Source organism: Euprymna scolopes, chromosome 13, assembly GCF_053919585.1.
Source record: "Euprymna scolopes isolate OS-2025 chromosome 13, ASM5391958v1, whole genome shotgun sequence".
Classification (NCBI taxonomy): domain Eukaryota; kingdom Metazoa; phylum Mollusca; class Cephalopoda; order Sepiida; family Sepiolidae; genus Euprymna; species Euprymna scolopes.
Window position 1 is genome coordinate 801,684 of NC_136494.1, and position 26,019 is coordinate 827,702.

The window sequence follows — 26,019 nt, forward strand, 5'->3', positions numbered from 1 at the left end:
AAGTATAGGATAGCAAATTTTTCGTGAAGGCATAATCTACATGGATCGTCTAGGTCTCCACATGTGTTCGCTTTTCTTACTATTTTCCATTCGACTACCGGCGAACGCCCGCTTTCTTTGAGTTCCCAGTATTTGTTTGCTAGAGTTGTTTTCATTCGGTGTTTTTTTATTTTTGAATGTACTTTTGTGGTCATAATATCGGGTTTTAAAATCTAAGGAAGTCATACCTACGTAATATTTCTTGTTATTCTAGTTTTCTTTCGCAAATACTGTGGCCTGGTAAACTATGCTTTTGGTTAGACATTTATTTTGAAATGGGCCAATTGTGTGGGATCTGCAGTTGCATTTATCTTGTTCGTTATTAGTATTTTTATTTTTATTTATAATCTGATTTTCGTTGTCCGGAGTTGGTTTATTATTATTATTATTATTATTATTATTATTATTATTATTATTATTATTATTATTATTATTATTACTGGCTGATTAGGAAGGGTGCGGTGGAAATTAGAAAGCTGATTGGCTAACTAAAAACTCAATAGAATGCGCGTATATAAAAACGCGAGGCAACCACAACCTCTCGCATAATCCTAATGAATCATAGTGTGGATGAAACGCGGAATATTATATGTAGCTTAATTGCCATATATATTTTATAACTTACTACCTAGCTCTAACTATGTGTTGAGTACTGTTGAAGTAAATACTTAAAGTTTATGCATAAATTTATACTTTCGTATATTAATTTATGTGATTAAATGAAGTAGTCATATATATATATATATATATATATATATGTTTATTTTTTAAATATTGTTAACTTCAATGTATACCGTTTTCGTTTAACGGATGGAGACTGTTATGATAAAAACTGAATCACCGTTAATTTCGAGTAAAGCTTAATGTATCTACTTTATAGGCGCAGAGCATATATAGTACAAAACTTTGTTGAAATTCAAAGACTTACATTTTTTTTTCTTTTATATAACTCTTGTTTATTTCATCTTGGATCTCTTCATTAAAGCTGTTTCGTTAATGGGATGGCAATTTTATTTTATGTTTTAATAAAGTCTCCTATCCCCATTAATTCGTCAGACGTTATTTTCATTGGATGTTACCAACAAAAAATTAATTTTATACATGATAAACCCAGTGTTCTCGTTTGGGGAAAAAATTCCATCCTAACGTTGTTACAAATCGGCCATCTTGGGTACGAACAGGTGTTTACTTTAATCAAAATCGCCGGTTCCTTCTTTCATAAGATTATTTCGATTATCGATTATTGATACTTATAGAAGACATTCCGATACAAAACCTATCTAAAAACACTGCCAAGCACATAAAGTAGCTTCGTGTAAAATTTCATAAAAATCGACCATTTTCGAGTCCATAGGGAACGAACTTACAGACACACAGACACACAGATACACATAAACACAGACAAAATTCCTTTTATATAATAGATATATAGATAGATAGATAGATCTCAAAATATAATTTACAAATATTAATATAAATATCTGTATTTTGTTATAAGCTAATTTTATTGATTGGATTTTATCATTTTCAATATTCTAGAATTTAAATCACTTTATCGAACATTAAAAATGAAGTTTTTAATTTTTATGTTATCTAGCAATGCTATAGCACTTATATGCTTTTATTTTGCTAGTTATTTCCGCTGAACAAACAAAACGAATTCTTTAAAACTCCATGGAACAATGAAATGATGAAAAAATGTTTTGCATTCCTTCCTTTTGAATAAGAGATTTTGTCCATTCGTGTGTGTGTGTATATATATATATATATATATATATATATATATACACTAGCAAAAGTACCCGCCGTTGACTGGGTTCAAAAACAGCCTACTTTGAATAAGAGATTTTGTCCATTCGTGTGTGTGTGTGTGTGTGTGTGTGTATATATATATATATATATATATATATATTTATACTAGCAAAAGTACCCGTCGTTGACTGGGTTCAAAAACAGCCTACAGAAAATGGACTGATTTATGAAAGTATGATAGGTTATGAAAAGGAAGGGTTGTAATGAGAAAGCTTCGAATTTGGGGGTATCAAAACCAAAGCAAAATATGATGAAAGTAAAAATAAAATAGATAAACCCCATAATTTATTATACCATACCTGTTAACACTGAAACACTTCACAATATTCTGTGGATCTATATTAAAAAACCTTGTTAAACTTTGTGACATATTTCCATTCTACGGAGGTCAGGCACGAACGAACACCCCATAATTTTATTTATTTCTTCAAACTGAAACATAATTGTCAAAGTATACTTACGCAGATAGATATGAAAAGTCTTTATTAAAGTTTGTGCCTATTTCCATTCTATGGAGGCCAGGCGCAAACGCAGACCCCAGCATTTTCTTATACTATCCCTATTTAAGTTAAAACATACTTATCAAAGTATTCTTAGGTACATCTATATCAAAAACACTTGTAAACGTTTTTTTTTTTTTTAATTTTTTTAATTTTTTATTTCCATACTTTGTGGACTAGACGCGAACGCAGACCCCACAATTTTAATGAACCACTGTTCTGCCAGATCAAACATACCCATTCCTGTTTCTCGATTCATCTTCTATCATTATATGTAATCCGTTTTTTAAAATAGTCAAACATGTAGGAGCCTATTCGTGACCACACACACACACACACACACACACACACATTCAGCTTTATATATATATATATATATATATATATATATATATATATATATATTATAATTTGGCAATAACCAGGGCAACAATATATCACAATATTTTTATCATAGTACGTATTTCTTTAGTGCTACAGTCGTTTCATAACCATTTGGATAAGATTAAACATTATTTTGTAATAAGAAATAAGATATTCTAAAATGGTTAATCTTCAGACACAAAATACAATTGTAATACAGATACAAAAGAATACACAATTTTTTTATTTACTAATATAAGCAGCGAAAACTCACATCTCCATCCTTCATTTTCTCGGTTAATATATATATATATATATTAGGCACCGCCAAAAATGGCCGCAAAATCAAGTTGTTGTTGTTTTTTAAAACGAAATTACATTTATTAAAATCCATTATTTCTGAGTAACTTTTTTTTTCCAGAAAGATAAAACCCTGAATTTTATCATATAGAAAACAGAATGATGTAAAACATTTCTACTATTTTTAATTCAATTTTAAATGTTAAATTTTCCCAAAAAGTTAACAATTGACATTTTTTGTCTTGCACAAAAAACGTACATAAATATAAAAAAAAAAAAGGTTTTTGAAATAATTAATTTATTTATTTATTGTCTAACTAAGATGTAGGATGATTTTCTAAGAGAATATGCAAAAATATTATAATATAAGTACCTGAATTTCAAATAATTCCACTTATTCATATAGGTAACCAAATATTTCGCGTCGATCTAGCGTCTAAATCGACACTGTTTACGTTTGCGTTTGCTAAGAAGAAAACTATGGAAGACCAAACAGGCCAAAAAAACTTATTTTTCAGTGACGAAAATTTCAATGTATTATTAAGCTGAGGCTGGCCAGTACCAGATGGGTGACCATTTGTATGAGTTTGGTTTTTAATGTGTATGTGTGTTGGGGCCAGGCTCCCCAAAATGGGGGGGGGGCAATTTAAAGCAGAATAAAAAAAAAATTATTTCAGCGCGTTTGGTCCACCGTAGTCGAAAGGCGGCAAACGTTTTCAAACGGGATCGAAAAAAATGATGCTATTTTTAACACAAAGGGCACAATATTTATCAAATTTTTTTTTGTATCGATTATTCAAAGCATGCCCTGTTTAATAATGGTCATGCATTATTCGGCTCGCTAAAAAAAAATTGTTAATTTATTTATCAAAAATTTTAAAATGGCTTTTTTCGTATAAATATTAAAAAATTTTTTTTTTTGTTTTGCTTAACTTAAATTAATTATTTTACTTGACATATTCACCGAATTTTACACTTCAAAACTCAAAAGCGGGATAATTAAACACAATCGAAGTTCTGATATTCAGACGTCAAAATAAGGTATGCAAATTTTTTTTTTTTTTTTTTTAAATCTATAATTCTGTCCCTTACAAAAACACAATATCTTGTGTTCGGTTTCAGATGATTATTTTAAGCATATTTGTTCCCACTTAAAAACAAGGGGGGGTTTGTAAGCAAAAAAAAAAATATATATAAATATCGTTTATGAAAAATAAGTACACTGTTATAAAGTTCATTCTTCTCCTAATAATCGCTGAAAATTTCGTATTGATTGGATAATTACCTGATTTTTGGTAGACTTTTAAAAAGACGGTCCGTCAAAAAGTGCTGACCTGCCCCCCCCCCCAGTTTTGGCGGTGCCTAATATATATATATATATATATATATATATATATATATATATATATATAGAGAGAGAGAGAGAGAGAGAGAGAGAGAGAGAGATTCAGCCACTCTGGTGAGTCGTACACGACGAAACACTTATCAGTGACTAATTATATTTCAAACAATATATATATCTATATATATATATATATATATATATATATATATATATATATATATATATATATATATATATATAGTTATTTTTATTATGCAATTGGTTTAGGACCGCCTAAATTCAACTTAAAAACATGGTTTATAATCGTTTGGTACAAGGGAAACTGCCTATGGGTTGCGGCCCACGGCTACCTGTTCGGAATAGCGGTGTCGAAATCAGATAATTCACTATTGCCAAAAGTTAGAATTTATTGTGTTTAGGAATTACCTAAAGAATGGAGAAAAGTAATGAAAAATGAAAAGAAAAGTGAAAAAAAAAAATGCAAATGAAAGGATATGGCAGTAGTTAGGTATTTCCAATATTCTCATCAGAAGTAGTCGGATTTGTAATGTTGACCAAGTGATGTCGAAAAATCTTATTCGCAAGCGATCGAGCAAGAAAATTCTTTTCGAAGCGCTAAAGTTTTTTTTTTCAATTAGAGATAGGACAACTGGCGTAAACTGCTTCCATAAAATTTTCAATAATTATTTTAATTATTTTAATAATGGATTTCTAATTTGGATCTCTTTGTCGATCCTGTCAAACAATACATTCTTGTAAATTATAATTTGTATTGTATTCTTTTTATGGCAAGCTCTATTTCCTATTTTGGTTGTATTGAGCTTTTTTATTTGGTTGGGATTACTATATCAATATTAATATAAATATTATCTTTAGGTTTACAGAAGCTTTGTCTCGTAAACTTAACTTTTAATTCTTGATTATATATATATATATATATATATATATATATATATATATATATATATATATATATATATGAGCAAACAGTTAATAAAATATGTTAAAAAACACTTTGAAATGAGTTTTTTTTTTGTTTACACAGTGATCACCACTTATCAAGGTCCGGAAGCCACTCAGGGATAAGGGTTATTGCAAGTACATTACGTTAGTGTGGAGATTTGATGAAGTGTTTAATTAGGGGGGCGGTTCATTAGGAATTTGTTAACATTGGACTTGAAGACATCCAAGTTGTAGTCCGGAGGGAAGCAGGCAGACGGAACAGAGTTCCACAGGCGTGCAGTTCTAAGAAAGAAGCTTTGTTCATGGAAATCTGAAAAGGAAACACTAGATAAATGGATAGTCCTTAATCCGCGGAGTTTCGAAGAAATACTTTCCTTCTCATCAGAGGGTATGAATGAGCAAAACGCGGGACCGGATTTTGCATGCAGAAGTATTTGATGAAACAACAAGTAAGTCAAAGATCTTACTTGAAAACAAAAAAAGTGAAGCAGAGGGAATATGGTGAAGAAAAAGGTTATTACACACGAATGGATAGTCTATATATATATATATATATATATATATATATATATATATATATATATATATATATATATATATATATTAGCTTCATGATTTCCCTTGTGCTTGAAACAGGAGTTTCTTTTTTGAAACTTCGAAAATAAGGATTGATAATTTGTATTATATTTTATGTTGTTTTTTAGTCAATTTTTTGAAATGGTTCATACGTAATCGCCTAAAAAATCTCATGCTCTTTTTAGGGAGGACGTGAGAGGATTGATTTAGCAGGGAGTGCTCATTTATAATAATACCGATTCTCAAGTTCGATCAGATGCTCTTGAAGAAGGCCGTAGGTTACATTAATCGAAACCTTGTGAAAATAACCTCCAAGATGAGAATAGTAGTCCGAATAATCCAAATAATTCACAAACATTTCTGTGTAGTTCCCTTGCCATAAGTATATGTCATACTACAACTAGTAGTAATATGTACTTGTGTATGTGTCTTTTTATTCTGTTGCGATACTTTTGAACAAATTCAATTATTATTTGAATGTAAAAGCATTCTACCTAAATGCTAGATGAGAATAATTTCCCTCCAGCAGTGACATATTTAAAAATATAATTGAAAACAATCACACACCGGTGCGCACAAACACAAGCACACACACATACGCACGGACAATCACCCGTGCATACGCACACAGATAATCACAGACATAGACAGAAACAAACGCACACAAACACACACACACAACCGTGCACACCCACGCAACCGTGCAGCCGTGCACACACACACACACACACACACACACACACACACACACACACACACACACACACACACGCACACACGCACACACACACACATGTACAAACACCCGTGTACAAACACGCACACACAAACAGACACACCCAACGCACACACATAAAACACAAACGCAGACAAACATAAGCACATACACATGATCAAGCGCACACACAAACACAAACACGCACAAACTCCTGTGCACAAACATACACTCACGCACGCATACACACACACGCACACACGCACACACACACACACACATGCACACACGTGCACTCACAACCATCCGTGGATACGCACACACACATTAATAAACACACGAAAAATCATTCGCGCCGTGCACACACAAAAACACAAACAAGTGCTCAAACACACAAACGAACTCACGCACTAGCACGCGCGTGCGCGCGCACACACACACACACACACACACACACACACACACACACACACACAAACATAATTTTTGATCCTCGCCCGAATAGACTATAATAAAGTCGTTTAGTCATTTTCATAGAGGTGCAACTGCAATGGTGCATAGACACAACGAAATTAAAATACACCAATTTAGTCTTCGAGTTCAGCGTAGAATATATATAAGCGTCCGTTTTAGGGCAGGGGTCATTTTAGAGGGGGAGGGGTCATTAAATATAAAAAAAAACACACACACCCGTCACCAATTCTTGTTCCGTCCGCCACTTTAGCACTGAGTCTACATCCACAAGAGTTTGTGATTATCAGAAAGTATCCGGATGAATAGCAGTAGTGCTAATGACCCACTCATCCATCCGACACCACCACCATCATCATCCCTCCTCAGCAACCGTGCCTGTCTCCTTCTACAGAACGGCTCCAATCGTTATTGTTTGTTGTCGTCGCCGTAGCAGTCAAAAGTAGAGACAGTTCATTTGACAAGGGAAAGGTTTTGCTCACTCAATTCAGATCAGGATTTTACGCCGATCAAAGAGGAATATAAAAAAAAAAGAAAGAAAGAAAAAGAAAATAACATCACACTTGCCTTCCGCCAACAGCCGTTTTTTTTTTTTACGCGAGTTTCGGTAAGTTTTTCTGTTTTATTTTTCTTACCATTTTTAAAAAATAAATTTTCTTTTTTAATTACTTATTTTTTATTTTGAAGCATTTTTTTTTTTTTTTTTTTTACAATAGCCAGCAAAACAAACACTGGTCAAAAAAATGTTACCAAAGACAAGATAAATTACTCCTCTTCATGGCCAAATAATTTTTTTGTTGATCAACTTATTTTAAAGCGTTTATTTACTTTGAGTGTCAAGTCTGTTGAGTCAGAACGAAAAAAAGTGGCGGTTTTGTTGTAACCATTTGAACCCTCGATAATTGCCCCTAAATCGAAAATTAAACAAAATACTTGTAGAAACATATTAAATAAATATCAGCAGTCGCGCGAAAATGTATTTTATTTTGTTGAACCCCCTTTTTTGTTGTATTAGCTATTGTAAATATTCTTCTAATTTTTTTCACGTTCCCGACCTCTAAATAGAATAAAAAATGTAACTATCTGTTCGACTCAATAGACCACCCTCCTAGGGATGCCCCCTTTCCATTTCGGTGGAGATAATGTTATTGCCTGGTGCCTAAAGTTGGGTTATCCAAAATTGTTTGACTCAGGTGAAAGTTAGTTTGCAAGGCCAGTTAAAAAAAGATGAAAAAATTGAAAATTAATCTATCTTTCTCTTTCTTTATTTCTTTCTCTTTCTTCCCGTCTGTCTGTCTGTCTGTCTGTCTCTCTGTCTCTGTCTCTGTCTCTGTCTCTGTCTCTGTCTCTCTCTCTCTCTCTCTCTCTCGCTATTTCTCTCTTTTGTGTCGAAAGCGAGTGACAGAGAAGTATGCAATAAGCACAGATGGTCAAACAACATGCAGCAAGAAAAGGTTTAAAGCGATAGAAAGCTAACAAGATATGGGTCACGTGACGAATTAATTCGTGTTGAGGTGTCACCGGGACCAGACAGGTTATTTTTGTTTCCAGACTCCAGAATGTCCATTTCAAATTTCTCCACATTAAAAACAAACTTTGGCCACGCGGAGAGGTAAAATAAATGGGGAAAAAAAGTTTAAAAAAATGTTTTAAGACTTTTAAGTTTAAAAATTTAAACTTAGAAAACTTTTCTTGTGTTAATTAGTTGTTTTTCTATCCCCACCCTGCAGTTTACAATGTAGTTTTGAAAAGAACCATATTTGAAGAGAGTGATACTTTAGAAGGGAGCTAAATTTTGCCTACATTAAAAACCGACCTCGTGTCTAACTTTACCAGGCAAGTAAATAGGGTCTTTTAACGATTCCCAAAACTTCAACAGTTTTGAACAATCTATCATGTTGCTAATATTCCTGATCAAACGTTATCATAAAACATGTACGTACGTTACAAGTTATAAAAGAAAATATTTCTAATTCAACAGTTTGTTGCGGGGGCCGGTCGTCCGGAGACAATCGACCCAACAACTAACAAAATAAACACAGGCAAAAGGTGAACAGCATGCAAGGCAAAGAAGAATGACAGACACAGGTTGTTCGATTTAAAGACGAGGGTTCGTCTTTTATTTGAATATAAACAAAAATGTTCAAATCCGGGTGCTGATCGCCTGGAAGGTCGCACGTCACTGGAGGCAAGGTCTGGAGGTCCGGACTGGTATTCTGGACGTAGTGTGGTTCAGAGGGTGCTTGCTGGGTATGGAAATGGTCAGCTGGGCGTCAGGGCGATCCGGAACGCAGGGTGAACACTGAGAGCTCGGGGTCAGTGTTGAGGAACCGACAACACCGAGAACGGAGGGATCAATGTTCGGAACGGACGACAGGTACGGAGCCAGGTAGCGGACCAGAGGTGCAAGCGAGGTAGCGGACCGGAGGTGCGAGGTAGCGGACCAGAGGTGCGAGCGAGGTAGTGGACCAGAGGTGCGAGCAAGGTAGCGGACCAGAGATGCGAGCGTAGTAGTGGTGCAGGAAGCTGAGACTGCAGGCAGGAGATGCGGGTGCAGTGCAAGAAGCTGAGGCTGCAGGCAGGAGATGCAGTGCAGAAAGCTGAGGCTACAGGCAGGAGATGCAGTGCAGTGCAGGAAGCTGAGGTTGCAGGCAGGAGATGCAGTGCAGTGCAGGAAGCTGATGTTGCAGGCAGGAGATGCAGTGCAGTGCAGGAAGCTGAGGTTGCAGGCAGGAGATGCAGGAAGCTGGATGCTGCAGGCAGGAGATGCAGGAAGCTGGAAGCTGCAGGCAGGAGGTGCTAACAGAGTAATCAAAGTGGTAGGTCTTTCGTAGGAACCTAGCCCTGAAAAGGGCTCTTTGAGTACTGCTGTCGCTGCTTCGGCACTGGTTCTGGTTCTGGTTCTCGGGTGTTTCCTGACCGCTGCTGCTACCGCATGAGATCCGTCGGCTAGTGTGAGTGGATCTCCAATTCAGGGGACTCGGGTTATCTAACTCGACTTTTGAATTGTATTAATAATTCTCTAAAACATGCCGACGCCAACTGAAAACTGAAAAACATCTGTCTCTCGTCTCGTAATTAAAACTTCTTCATCGCATGACGATTCTAACTCTAAAATTTTCTTATTCTCGATATGGTCGCACCAACTTTACTTTTTTCGCCGAAATAGCTTGTAATGTCAAAAAATGAAAGGAAATAGAAACACTCCTATTATAACTTCTTCACTTCGATGTGTTCTCGCTACAATTCGTCCTTCTTATCGTAACCACTTCTCTTATATGCAAATTATATTTTGGAATCACAATAAACTAATAGAATAGAAAGCATTTCAGCATAAAAATACAAATTATGCTAACAGCTAAGCTACGAGAGGTTAAATGTAGGTTTCACACGTGGGTGAAAGGTAAACAAAGTTTGTTTCGATAAAGGAAATAATACTAAAAATAATATATTATTCAATTCTATAATCAGAGAGAAGAACGTTAATCATTCTCTAAAGGGAGCATATATTATCGATGACATTTAAATATTCATTGAAACATCATAGACTCCTTTATAATTAGAAATAATAAAATGCAACAGTCAAGAACAACACCAATAAAATGCAATCAACTTGAACATGACATTTATATATATATATTTAAAAAATACTTTTGTTTAACATAGTAACTTTTATTAGTGGTGGTGAGTATTAACTCTCTTTTAGCTGGTAATTTGTTACAAAATTATGAAGATTGATGTTCATGAATACGGAATTTAAATCCATTATATTTTATTAGAGCAAGCTCAGAAATGTTTTGATGTAGACGGCTACGTATAAATCCATATGTCTGGATATAAAAAAGAAAGGGTTAAAGAAAGTCATTCATTGCTACTTGCATAAATAGAAATCCTTTGGTAAGGTATTTCTCCATTTGCATGAATTTGCAGAGTGCGTATTTCCTGGTATGTAATGGTTACATCTTGCGATGAAGTTAGGAAGACTGGTTTCTCACCTAACTGATTTGATTTTTCCCACATATTGTATTTATAATCGAAATTGCAACGCTCCTAGCCTGTTTACTATATCCATTCGTGAGAAGACAAAATTAGTCCACATAAGATTTACATGACTTTTGGACGAAGCATGCAGTGAACATTCCGCCATCTGTTTGCGAGGATGGGTCGGTGTTCTTTTAGATCTAGCGTCTATTTTAAAATTTGACATAATATCAATTGAGTTATTTCCCTTTGAATGTTCATAGTGAATCTGCCTGTGAAATAACAATTCGCTACAATTCCTACCAGTGATTTAAAAAAAATGTTAAGATATTTAAAAGGGATAAAAACTATGTGACCGTTAAGGAAAGTAGGTAAATACGACGACGACATGTTTTCCAGGCGGTTTATTGACTGTATGAAAAACAAAACAAATTAGAATATTAGTAAGCTCGGTTACTTTTTCAAGTTATCACCGACGTCAATGTGCTGACGTCACATTGACGTCACATTCAGTCGCCATGATAAGTGACGAAGTTTTAACATTATCCCGGAATTTTTAATGTTTTCCTTGCCTTTTGAATTTTGAAGTAGCGCATTCAAATCGTTTATCGTCCGTTTAATAATTACAAGCGACATTTTTTATTCCATGTTTTTTTTTGTGTGTGAGTAATGCTGCGCTATTTTGAATCTTTCAATGAGTATTTGCTGACATCGGATTTGAAGGCAAGCTGTTGTATCTCGCAGAGAAACACTTCTGCGGGGACGTATTTCACGAATGGAAATCCTTGTTCTAAACCGAGGTGAACAGATTTCTGAAATGAAAACCGGAATTCAATACGTAAGGTTAAGGCGCCGGAATTGGACTCGGTTTAACTAAATATAGAACGGAAGCCACTAAGCAAAAAATGAAAGACGAAACCATATGAAACCACTTCTTGTTTTATTATGAAACAATAAAAAAAAACAATAAACTTTTATCTTTTTATATTTTTATAAGTATTTTTTAATATTTAAAATATATTCATATGGAAATATTTTATTAAAAAAAAGTAATACATATGATATGAAAATCAGCAGCACATGAAAGAGTTGCTTAATCAAGTCATAAAAAATAATGCGTCAACCGATAATACTACCGCATTTTCGCAAGATTCAACGTGGAATATGATTGACAATTTCTGCTACATACCCGGAGAAGGTAAATCATTTGGATCTTATTTTCGTCAGTGTGAAGATTGTTTTTAGTATCGACTGCAAACAGTGGTTGGACCAGAAAAAGGTTTGTTTACTATTACGGAAACTAGAGACATAACCAGTTTGTGGATTTTATTTACCTCAAGAAAACGTCGGAATTAACTTTCGCTAAGAGGTGGAACTTCTTACATAACTATTTAACCCGAAAGTCTCTTTATTCCATAAGCGTATGTCAGGTCTGAATTTGCAGAAGAATGACAAAAATGATTTCGTAACGTACGCAGCCATGGTAAAAAAAACAAACAAACAACATTGTGATGAATTCAAACTTGCAGATCTTAGTACAGACAATTTTAAATGTTTAGCATTTGCGCAAGAATTGACTTCTGGTCGAGATGCGGAAATTAGGAGGCGTGTTCTAACAAAATAAGAAAATGAACCAAACCTAACCCTACAAAAATTAACGAAAGATTGTCAGAAAATAGAAATTATTAAAAAGATTCGATGGATATCGAAGCGGAAGTCGCGCAGATAAAAAAAAAAAAGCAAACAGACAATTTAAAAACTCGTAAAAATAAAACACAAGTTATGGAAAAAGAATACACATATCGACACATAGCTAAGAAAGAATTTTAAGAAAAAAGTTCCGTCTCCATGTAATCGATGTGCTAATTTGTATTGGGTTAAGAACTGACCATATTTATCAAGAAAATGTTTATATATATAAAAATAGGACACAAATGTACTCATTAAAAAAATAAATTTAAAAACAAAACCCTAGTGTGTTTGGCGGAAACTGAAAATAGCGAAGATAGGTTGCGAAAATATGTGACTATAAAAAGTAATGATAAAGAAATACAAATGCAATTCGATTCGGGTTCAGACCTTCGATAGTAAATTTAAATACCTGGAAAAAATTGAATAAATCCACAATGCTGAGAAGTCGCAAAACAGCAAAGGCCGTTAACGATACGCAAATTAACTTCGAAGGTGAATTTCTAGCGAACTTGACATTATTGGGAAAAACAAAACAAATTAAAAGCTTATATATTAAGGAATATCACTAACCTACTTAGGTCGTACTGGATGCATGAATTTAATTCATGGGATCTGCTAATATCTACATTCTGCAGAAAGCAGAATTAAAGCCAGCAGAAACTGTGACGTTAATCGCGAATTAAAAAAAAAAAAAACTTACGGAAGTTTCGCACCGGGCCTGGGAAAATGTACACAAATGTCCGCGGAATTAAAATTAAAGTGGAATGGACAACTAGTCTTCAAAAGAAAACGCAACGTGTCATTTGCGTCGCTGGAAAAATCGACCAAGAGCTCAACAGATTAGAAAATGTGGGCATTTTATCGAAAATAGAATACAGTCAGTGGGCTGCCCCCACGGTCTATGTGAAAAAGAAATCAGATGAAATCCGTGTTACGGCAAATTTTTCGACGGGGTTGAATACGTCTTTGGGGAACTTACACAAGCCCTTGCCAAGTCTGGAGGAAGTTTTTACAAGACTAAACGGTGATCAGATTTTCTTAAAAATTGACCTAAGCGACGCATACCTACAGATTCCAGTTGAAAATGAGAGTGCTAAATTACTCTGCATAAATACCAATCAGAGTCTTTACAGATATGAAAGATTAGCTTTTGGAGTCAAGGATGCATTTGTCTTTTTTCAAGAGGCTATGGACACAATGTTAGACGGCCTTGACTTTGCTTTAGCGTATCTGGACGATATTATTATAGCCAGCAGTAACAAGGAACAGCACACAATCCAAGGAATTTTTAGTAGACAGGACACTTGGATGCACCAAAGACTGTAGGAGAATTGTATTCTAAGGGCTCTATACACTAACGTCTGAATAAGCCCTATCTTCCTAGAAGTAGGCACAAATGAATGCCGGTAAATGCCGGCTTGCGATAGACTGTTATAAAAAAAATAACCCTTACTGTGTATTTTTAATAGTAAATTATGGTAAACAAAGTAAATATTCTAAAGTTCACTTGCTTACTCCCCTATTAAATATTTTAAAATGTTCGACTTTCTTTTGTATCCATTTGCTAAACTTCTATATGAGCCTCTCAGAGATATCATTGTTAATATTATGAGATTTATAATGCTATAACAAGTTTTGCTTCTTATTTTGCTAGCATCACTCTGATTTTACTCGTTGTCTGGTCTCTGAAATAATGTTTTCTTGTACTTATTCAGTTTTGACACAAGTTAAAATCTCACTATGAGTTTATCAAATTCTTCGATACAATATATAAAAGGAAACAAGTTAGAAATTTGCTAAATTAAAAAAAAGCAATTATATCTACGTTTAAAAGAACCCCTTCAAAAGAATGAGATACTACGTTTTTTAGATTATGCGTGAACATATTGAAAAACAAATATTTTAGAATTTAGTGGAGGATGATTAGTTGCACGTATTGAATGTAAAAATGATTCTCATTTCCGGCTATTCTAAATTTTTAAGGAGGTTAACTAAATTTTTACTATTAACTCTAAGTATGAAAAGCAAAGTTGTAATGCAATCCAAACTCAAAGGTAGAAGTAAGAAAAGTGGTGTGTTTTTATGACTTAACAATGACATATATTATGCTAAAGTTTGATAAGGAACATGACAGATTAAAAACAAACAAAATAGGTAACACATCCTTGAAATATTGTCTGCTCCAAAAGCTGGATCATTTTACGTTATATTTATATGCGAAACTGATGTTTTGTTGTATTATTAGTTTTTACCACTAAGTTTTTCAAGCTGTTTGTTTCTCCACAGTGCGCTCAGTCTCCGGGATGTTAAACTGCAGTAATGCGTAGTTGGACCATTGTTTATGAAATATTTTCCAGGAGTCTGCCTCATTCTCACTAAATATGAGTCGTTCTGGAGCCTTGATGTGTAAGCCGGACATATCGCCAGTCAAGGAGACGCTATTAATTGCAGTAGTAATATTCTCTTCGGCGGACATCGCCGTAAGACAGAGGTGTTCTGTTTTAGAAACTAATAAATGCAGAGACGAAAAAACATCTACGCAAGAATCACTTGCGACAGCAACCCGATAACAATAATAATGATAATAATAATAACAAATTGTACAGATCAGCAGGGACCATGAGATGAGGGAATGCCGTTAATATATCCACGTGGAAGCGATCGAGCGATAAAAATAAATAAATAAATAAATAAAATAACAGAAGTTAAAACTGAAAGGAATAATGCTTACACTTCATTTGACGCTCTGCCATTCTTCTTAGATGATACGAATTCCGTAAACCCGATGCCACCATGTTACGTTCATGGATTAGTATCAGAATGAAGAACTAAGTGTAATCGCAGCTTTATTTGAGCGGCCATCTTACAATGAGAAGTCCTCTTTTATAGGTTATTTAAAAATCTTATGTAAAAAATGGAGAGAGCTAGGGAGAGCAGTGGTGGGTGTTTGGTTATACATAACAGTTTTCTTGTCGCGATATTTGTTTACATAACCAATATACGAACTGCGAAGGTGAAGGTCAAACCGGTGTCGAGGGAAAAGTGTCCTTTTTTTTCTTTCTTCGCAGTGAAATCGGTTAGGATACATATTCCCTACTTGGTCCATTTTGTTTTTTTTAATATTCCGTTCCATTTTTCTCTTCAATCACGATATTATAGACGCCTTTTTATTTCTAGTTTCTAATAGAACATCTTTGTTTTTCTTTTTCTTTCATTGCTGATTAATATCCGATCATCTTCAAAATAGAAACTTTTTTAATGAAAATTGCTCCACACTAGGCATGAAACCAACTAATGTAAGAAACTAAAAAATACCGCTTCAAGATCAAAAACTAGTCAACGATAAATGTTATATGGATATGATCCCATCCGAGAAAAAAACAATTCGTCCTTCTTTGTCAGAAACATCACTCATGGAATATGAGGACTAAAGAACAAAATAAGGGGAATAAGAGTTACGAGGTTGTCTAAAGTAAACCCAAGATCCACATTCAATTCTACATTACAAAGAGAGTAGAAAGTGAATCTTGGTTTTACTTTCGTCAGCTCATATAACTTTCTCTTCCCTTATTGTGTCATTTAGTCCTTACATTCCAGGAGCAACGTTTTTGACAAAGAGAGTAGAATTACTGTTTTCTATGTCAGAATCTATTGAAATAGTATTTTTTTTAGCTTCTTACATTAAATGGCTTCATGCCTGGTCTAGAGCGATTTCCATAAAAGAGAAAGATGAATTCTGATTCCCCACACAAACAAGACCCCCCCCAAAAAAAACAACCCCTTACACAAAAAAATTATTACCCCCCCCAAAAAAAAACAAACCCTCCCCGAAAATAAACAAGCATTTCAAAGACCAAGAAAAATATATTCTGATTATAGCATTTTCGTAAAAATAAAATCAGGCCATTCTGTAAAAGAAGCATTTCAAAGTAAAGATTAGTTTTTTTTATGTAAAATTAAAAAATTAAACTGGAATTACATAACTATTAATCAGATTGGACTTTTCCTCGCTATACACCGGTAAGACACCCACTAAACAGAAAGTGGAAGTTAAAATGGCATACGTTCATTTAACGTAACCTCAAATTCTTGTGTCATGTTTGATCATTTCGAACTGTAACGTGGCTGTTACTCTTGAACTATGTTCGTTACAGTTCAAACCTCTCTTCGACCACCACCACGCCGTCTGGCACCGTCGAAAAGAAACAAACAAAAATAAATAAATCCGACTCAACTTTTCTTTCCTTTTCAACACAAGTAGTTTATTACGATTTTTCTTTCTCCTCGTCTCGACACCATCTTTAAAGTTTCTTGCTTCTACTCCACTACACACTGGCCGTAGACAGCCATTTCTTATACGTCCATCTTTTTCGACCGTACTCTTTCTTTACACGACCACGTGGTGTCCTTTTTTTCTTGTCACACTAGCTCGAGCACACTTCCTAATTTGCATATGTGCCTTTTTTCGGCAAGTCACTTATCTTACAGCTCCTGCTGATATTTTCCCACGCGCCCATACGTGCTCTGTTACTGGACTATCACCCTGGAGATCGATCGACTATGATTATTATTCTTCAAACCATGTTGCACCATGGGAAAAGGGGAGGTTTAGTTATTGGTGTTGATTGTTTGTTTGTTAAACATTCATCATGATGATGATTTTTGTTGGATATTCGTTTCCTCAATATCTGTCTATTAAGAATTCTTTCTATGGCGACATCGGACACCTATATATAAGGGACCACGTGAAGGTTGCCAACGTTCCTAAGTAAAAGTGTTTCTGTGGAGCTACCTGGATTCGAACTTGGCACACCTAGGTTGTCATTCCGTATTATTAACCACTGAGCCATTATCACTTCCCTGGTGTTGACAATAGGAGTAGTATACTATCTATACCGCGACATTTTAGCCAGTCTGAAAAATTGTTTTCAGATAGATGGGCTGTCGCATAGCCCCCTTTCAGTCCGGTGACTGGGCAGTGTAGGATCAAGTGGTCTATGGCCTGGGGGGGTCTTCCTTGCACTTTGGACAGATTGGGGAGTCTATTTGTCTCCACCTTTGTTTGTTTACTGCAGTCCTGCAGTGTCTTGTTCTGATCCGATTTGCGGCTACCCACTGCTTCCTACTATTTGTAGCAAAACCTGGGAGATGTAAAGTTGGGTCTTCAATGATGTCCCCCTCCTTTGGGAGTATTGTTTCTCCATTCCTCCTTCCATATCCCAACCGGGTCGAAAATTTTTGATTTTTGAGTTGTAGAAGGGGCTTTCGGGACACGAGTCTGGATATCTGGGGCGGGCAGGATCAAAGTGTAGTATCTGGTCTGGTGTTGCGCTTTATTTTTTTCACTTCACTTTTTTGGTCTCAGGTAATTGGAGAAGAACTCCCTCATGACTGATAGATCTTTTATCTTTGTTACTAACCAGAGCGCCCCTCTTTTTGGGGAGCTGGTTCTCCCCCCCCCCACATTAACAACCGACCTTGTGTCTAACTCTGCCCTCGTGGGGAGGCAAGTAAAAAAAGTCCCTGGGATTGATGATGAAATGTGGGTAACATTGATTAGCCGCGCGCATTAGGACATTGTGGATGTGACACAAGGTCCACTTTCTACTCTCCACCTCTCCCTGGAAGCCAATGACGTCTTACCCGTTTGTCTAAACCAGTTTTTTTACTCAAACGTTTTTACCTCCTCCCCTTCACACACGTTAGAATTCTTCACACTTCCAACCTCGCGCACATGAACAATTGGAAGGTTTTATTCATTTATTTATTTCAATTTGAATTTTATTTATTCATTTATTTATTGCCAGGAGTAAGCACAAAATAACGTTAAAGAGCATAAAAATAACAAAAATGTCCTTTCAATTATACTTACGGCTCTCACCCTGAAAAGTGCTGTTCTGGATTACACGCTTAAAAAATACTATTAAAATTGAATGTACATGTAAAAAAAAAGTTATTGTTCTAGTTTCAAGTTTGCTGATTCTGCGTAAATATTAATGTCCATCTATTTACAAATAGCTATTCCATTCTGTATATACACCCCTGGAAGACGTTTGCCTGTCTGTTCCCATATGCATAAACGACTTTAAGCTCTTAAAGTTTATCAGTATTGCTATTGTTATTGTTGCTGTTGTTTTTATTGTTGCTATTGTTGTTATAGTGGTTACTGTTGCTATTGTTGTTATTGTTACTGTTGCTGTTATTGTTGGTACTGTTATTATTGTTGTTTTTGTAGCTGTTGTTGTTATTGTTGCTGTTGTTGTTATTGTTGTTTTGTAGCTATTGTTGTTGTTATTGTTGCTGTTATTGTTGCTGTTGTTGTTATTGTTGCTATTGTTGCTACTGTTATTATTGTTGTTATTGTTGGTGTTATTGTTGCTGTTGTTGCTATTGTTGCTATTGTTGCTACTGTTATCATTGTTGTTATCGTTGCTGTTGTTGCTGTTGTTATTGTTTTTTATTTTGCTGTTGTTATTGTTGCTATTGTTGCTACTGCTATTATTGTTGTTATTGTTGCTGTTGTTGTTGCTATTGTTGCTGTTATTGTTGCTGTTATTGTTGCTGTTGTTGTTATTGTTGCTATTGTTGCTATTGTTATCATTGTTGTTATCGTTGCTGTTGTTGCTGTTGTTATTGTTTTTTATTTTGCTGTTGTTACTGTTGTTATTGTTGATATTGTTGCGTTGTTATATTTGCTGTTGTTTAATTGTTGTTATTTTTTTATTGTTGTTTTTCTTATATTTGCTGCTGTTGACGAGCATCTTTCATTTATTCATCGCGTATGAATCATATGAGTATTGTTGACATTTGTTTTCCCGATATCTTTCTAATTAGAAGACATCACTGTCGACCTAGGTGAACATTCTATCAGGCGTGTAAGCAGTGTAGTAATTTATGGAAATTGAGTGTTGAGCACATGCGTTGTGTGGGAAGAAATGATGTGAGAATGATACAATGTATGTATAATGTGAATAGAACAGAAGACTTCGGTGATATGGCCACGTTGAAATAATGAAAGTGCTTGGGATAGATGTGTAACGTAACGTCGCAAATGGACAAACAAATAAATAAAAATCCGGGTCGGCATTTTTTCTTTTTTAACAAATTTTTTTATTACCGTTACTTCCGGCATCACATAGAAAAGTCTTTCGCTGCCACATGTTCATTTTTCTCTGGTCGCGTTTATCCTTCCTTCGACCGCATGCCAGTCACAGCCGGCCCATTCCAGTCCTCGTTTTACACGTCCATTCTTTTTGACGTCGCACTGCTTCTTCCTCTGACCGCATACCGACCACAGCCGGCTCATTCTCCTCCTCGGGTTTACACGTCCATTATCTTTGATGTCGACTTTGTATCTGCCCCAGGCCGTGGTGTATTTTTCTCTCCTTTTTTCTTTCTTTTTCTCACGCTTCCTAATTTGCATATCCACTTTTTCGACTACTGCTGCTAACCTCTTTGCAGCTAGCCATTCTTCGCTGCTGCCGATACTTTCTCACGCGCTCATAATAGAACAGTTGAGATAACAGGTTCAGTTCAAAGGGAAGGCCAAGAAAAATACGGGATGAAATGATGAAAATAGACTTGAAAGAGCAATGGATAAAAGTTTTTCTCTATTCTTATTTACTCATTGCAAAAAACAAAAAAAAAACAAAGCATATTTCCACTTGGACATAAGGAGCTACTATTTAATACCACGTTTACAGGAACACTATGTGGGGAGTTGAGCAATGAGATATATGTTCGCATAACATTTAAATTTTTGCAGATTAGTACAATCTGAGAAACAGGAAATAGGTGAAAATTTCAAAATCTAGCAGTACTAGGGAAGAAGCTATTAAGATAGAAACATTCCCGCCATCAAGGAAAAGCTACAGTGAAGGGGTAAGATTTTGCTGCTTGACGGGTTAGAGTATTCCTGTCGAGGTGGCATAAGTGTTACGAGATCGTCAGAGCAGATTCCATTAAGTACATATAAAACAAACATTAGGTTACTTTGGAAATCAATTTCTTTGCCACTACGTAAAACTACGTAAACCAAGCGTTAAACCGATGTTGATGATGATGATTGTGATGATGGTGATAGTGAAGGTGAGATGATGATGATGATGAATCCTATTGCTTCCCCGTGAAACACATGAGCAACAAAAGGATTTATCTGCAATCACCCTTCCCTTCCCTCTTATTTTTGTCTTCTGTACATTTTTGTAATTGTTTTACTAAAAGGCTTACATTTCTCTTTCAGTCATGGATATGGCAATAAGATGCAAAACAATTCACCAGATCACACAGAAAAACAACATTAGGAAACATTTTATTCATTGAATATATACAAAAAATACGCAACAACAATTATTTTAATGAGAATCTATGTTATCTGATGTGGAATATCATCTATAACAGACATGTCAAACATGAGGTCCACGGGCCGTATATTGCCCATTACACTCTTATAGGTGGCCCGCACAGACGATTTCAAGAAACTTTGAAAAAAAAAAAAAAAAAAAGGTAGAGATGAAGGAAAATATCAAAATACGAGCTGAAAGTTAGTGAAGATTTCTGATCTATCTTCGCTTTAGGAAAGTCTTTTTTTTTTGGACGAAGCTTTAGAACATTGCGGATACAACGCTTGTACGTTGTCTTTTAGATTTTCGGTATCTCGTAAAGTGTAGCATACTCTCGTTCCGTCAGTCATGATCGGGTACAAGTCTTAAGTAATTCGCAGCTGTACTCGTAGTATCGCCCGCACTGAAGATTGAACCTTCAACATTCACCTAGAACTGATCAACCCATCAGTGTGGGCGGCACTCAAAAATACAATTGCAAATTACTTACTATTACTTTGCCTTACTTATTTCTACCATGGCTGACAGAACGAGAACATGCTACCTCCATAGATTAAATAAAGTATTCCGTCCAAATTCAATGCAGATTTCAAAGTTCGACAAGGTACATCTAAAGAAGGTAGGAAGTTACATCGGCTGAAACGTTGTGCAAATAACCCTTAAGATGAGAATAGTAGTTTGAAAAAATCCAAATAATACAAATCCGATTTACAAGTGTTTAAAAAAATCTGTATAATGCTAAATAAATAAATGAATGAATGAATGAATGAATGAATAAATAATGAATGAATAAATAAATGAATAATAATAAATAAATGAATTAGCAAATAATAAATAAATAAATGAATTAGCAAATAATAAATAAATGAATGAATAATAAATAAATAAATAAATGAATGAATAAATAAATAAATAAATAAATAAATAAATAAACAAATAATAAATAAAAAATAAATAAATGAATAAATAAATAAATAAACAAATAAACAAATAATAAATAAATAAATAAACAAATAATAAATAAAAAATAAATAAATGAATAAATAAATAAATAAACAAATAATAAATAAATAAATAAATAAATAAATGATTAAATAAGCAAATAATTCGTAAATAAATAAATACAGGTATTTTACATTAAAAACGAACGTTTCTCATTGGAATCTCGTGACAAAGTATAAAAAGAAAAGAAAGTTTAATTTTAAAATTAATTAAACTTGATTATTCTCATTGCAGTTTAACCATAATTAACTTTACTCAGTTATCTCCTCTTGTCGGAACTCTTTAGCACTATTTCTGGTATCAGTATAAAAGTGATAAGTAACCGATATTTCCTTTTTTTACGTTTTTCTTCCGATTTATTTTTCCAATTGCATCCGCATTGATTTAAAAAAAAAAAATCTTGGTAAATTTTCAGATTAGGTTAACCTCCACAATTTTCTTTTAAATGACGACTTTTAAATGTTTTCGATCATGCTGAATACGAAAATCGCCTTGAAATTTTGCAGAAATAATAAGTTATCGAGATATAAAAAGTTTTATAATGCATTGTATTCTTTGGCGGCCATCTTTGTTACGCGCGTAGATTTGTTTATGGCGCGTGCGCACGCGAGTAAAAACGATGGCCGCCAAATAATACAATGCATAATACAACTTTTTATATCTCGATAACTGATTATTTCTGCAAAATTTCAATGCGATTTCCGTATCTAGCATAGTAGAAAACTTATAAAAGTCGTCATTTAAAAGAAAATTGTGAAGATGGACCTAATCTAAAAAAATACCAATATCTTTTACGCGTGTTTTCAGGAATATTATCTTCTTTTAGAGTAAATTTTGAACAAGTTTCTGAGTCTGCTATGTTTTTGATCGTATTTTCCTCCCAGTTAAAGAACCTCAATCATCGCTGTTTAAATTTTAATACACACACACACACACACACACACACACACACACACACACACACACACACACACACACACACACATATATATATATATATATATATATATATATATGTGTGTGTGTGTGTGTGTGTGTTGCTAGTATGGAATTACGTAACCATATCGCCGGTCGACGATTCGAACCCCATCTTCTTACCATCAAACCGTTGTGATGATCTCGCTTGGAAATGTGAGAGGAATGCGCTTTGTATTATAAATGTAAGCCTAAATAATAAAATTATAACAGAATATATGTATACAGCATTAGTACATAAAACGATTACGTATTTAAAAACAAAAAAAAGCATAACCGCAATCACACGCACTTTTTGTGATCTTCAGATGGCGTAAAGTCCAAATTTGAGGTCCACTACAAGTTTTAGGATTCTTTCTATTCTCACACTAGTAAGGAGACCCAATGTTGCTCGGAATTGAATGAGGACCAATGAATGTTCTACACAACACACTTTTATTATCATCAAAATCGGTGAAATTGCCATTTTTTTATCAAATCAATTGATTGCTTGCTCTAGTTAGTGACAGGATGAAAATTATACTCAACATTATAAGAAGGGATCAAGGGTAAGTGGAGTAATCCTGTAAATGGAGTTCCGTCCTGCCCTACATCTTGGTGTAGAGAGTAATCGGGTAGCATTTGACTATAGTCGGACAATTAGCTTTTTGTAGCAGGCATTTGATTTGCAGAGGATTAGTTCGAAAACGTGAAAATACACAAACACGTTATGCCTGCCAGTTTGTAAATAATATTTATCGGCCACTTACTAAACCCCACTACTTTCAACTCTTTATTATTCATGCGCACAATCACAGGGTATGTTATTGTTGTGGATATTCTTTTTGAATGCTCGAATCCCTCGTCGCCAAGTTGTTATGGCCCTGGAAGAGTCACTAAGGAAAACACGGACACGGAGATGAGTTAGAAAAGGTAAAATATACTGAAAAAACAAAACAAAAACAAAACACAGCATATACAAAAAAAAAAAAAAAAAAAAAAAAAACAACCATCGTAGGAAGTAACGCCAAGATGGCGGACTATGAAAATACACTGACTAACATGAGAGTCGTAACTTTCAGTTAATTTAAAAAGTTCAGAACAGCTAATATCTTGTGCATGGGTTAGTCCCTACAGCAGTTATATTGTGGCCTCTTGGGAGATTTAAACAATTACACAAGTACAGAGATTTCATCCAGAAAGAGGTCTTACACTCGGTGACATACAAGAGCCATTACATGTTGAGACAAGATTCCGGATACGTGATTAGAGTATTGTTATGATTTCAACTGCAATAAGAGAAAGGGGCATAAAATCCGGAGAAGGCCCCTCATATTAATAGAAGCATATTTTCATACACATGAACATCACTTTACATCATCTTAATTATAACCGCAAACGAATTTGAGTTATCGTCGAGTCGTCTCGCTGCGAAATGACAATTCGCAAGGATGTATGCAAGCCCGACCACCTAGTCTATTAGTTATATTTTAGAAACTAAAAAAAAGACAAAAAAACAAAACACACACACACACACACACACACACACACACACACACACACACACACACACACACACACACACACACATGCAAAGTAAATAAAATAAAAATAAGAAAAGATTTAAGGGAGATAATTTTAACTAGCGGGACCCGTGGAAATTCCACTGTGTTTCTTACATCAGTTTTAATAATTTATTGTCAATAACAATATTCATTTTGATACAATAAACAGGGTCAATACTATAAAGAAAAATGCATCGTCTTCCATAAAAATAATTGCTATTGTCAGTTAAATATTCTTCAAATAAATAAAACGAATATATCTCTTCACTATTCATTTGAAATTGTAACAATTTAATTCTTTTTAAAACAATATTTTCTGTCTTCTTATCGTGAAAATAGTCTATATAGTATTCTGCTTGTCCCTTCCTTAGTTAGTCCGTCTGTCACGTTTTAAAAAAGGCTAAAAACAATTTTTGAAGGCCAAACTGTTCCAAAATAGCCAAATTCGCGAAATTTGGCTCTAAAGACGCCAAATTACGAATTCACAAAAATAAATACAGTAGCTAAAAAAGGGCCAAAATGTTCTCCTTTTTGTCCTACTTCTTTCGAACGTTTCCTTTTTTACATAACGTTTCGCTGACTTCTTTCTTTGGTGAAGAACTACTGTACGTCGAAATTAGTACAAGTTCCTTCCTCATACTATTATATCGACGTATTCAGAAAAATATCAGCTTTATCAAAACATACTTGTTGATTAAATATATTTATGATTACGTGGAATTTCCACGGGTCCTGCTAGTTCTAAATATTCCTCAAATCAATAAAACAAATGTTAGTTTTTGAAATGTGTTTATTAAAAATTGTACCCTTTTTAAATCTTTTATGTAGTAGGTCGAACACAAAAAAGTGTCGATCTATCTATTTATCTATCTATCTAACTGGAGAGATGGATGGGAGGCGAATGTGAAGAATGTTGAAAGACTGTCAAAATATGGTAAATCATGTTGTAGACAAGTTTACCGGAAGAGCTGGTTAGCTGATCGGATTTACGTGTATGTTACGTAGATCAGGTTAGCTGGAGATGATTGAGAGTTGGAATTTGGACGTTGAACAGAGCGGACGGTTTAACAGGTCGTCCCTCATTCACTGGAAAGAGGGCTAGCGTGTCTCAGAATGGTGACTTAGAATTTACCACGCAAGCAAAGATATTCACTTTCCATTCTTCTGTGATTTATACCTGGAAAGTGAATAAAAAAAACTATATAAAACCAACCAGTGTTCTGGGGAGTGAATGAAAATTCGTCCGAACAGGTTCCAGGTTTCCTGTCCAAGAACAAGATGAATTCCTGGTGGACAAGATTAACAACGCATGAAGGTATGTCCAAAATATATGTATCACACACACACACACACACACACACACACACACACACACACACACACACACACACACACACAC

At 34.6% G+C, this 26,019-nt stretch overlaps 1 protein-coding gene across 3 annotated transcripts in view; it reads left to right on the forward strand.

Annotated features, from left to right (window-relative positions):
- Positions 1-26,019, forward strand: part of LOC145291913 (beta-1,4-galactosyltransferase 3-like) — a 367,549-nt gene that overhangs the window by 60,310 nt on the left and 281,220 nt on the right. The window contains exon 1 of one of the 3 annotated variants that reach the window (XM_080137752.1): positions 7,370-7,691. The exons of 1 other annotated variant lie outside the window; for it this stretch is intronic. The gene's annotated coding sequence lies outside the window, so the exon portion shown is untranslated. Of the gene's footprint in view, positions 1-7,369; positions 7,692-26,019 lie in introns of those variants that run through there. One more of the 3 variants, XM_080137750.1, reaches the window with a different exon arrangement.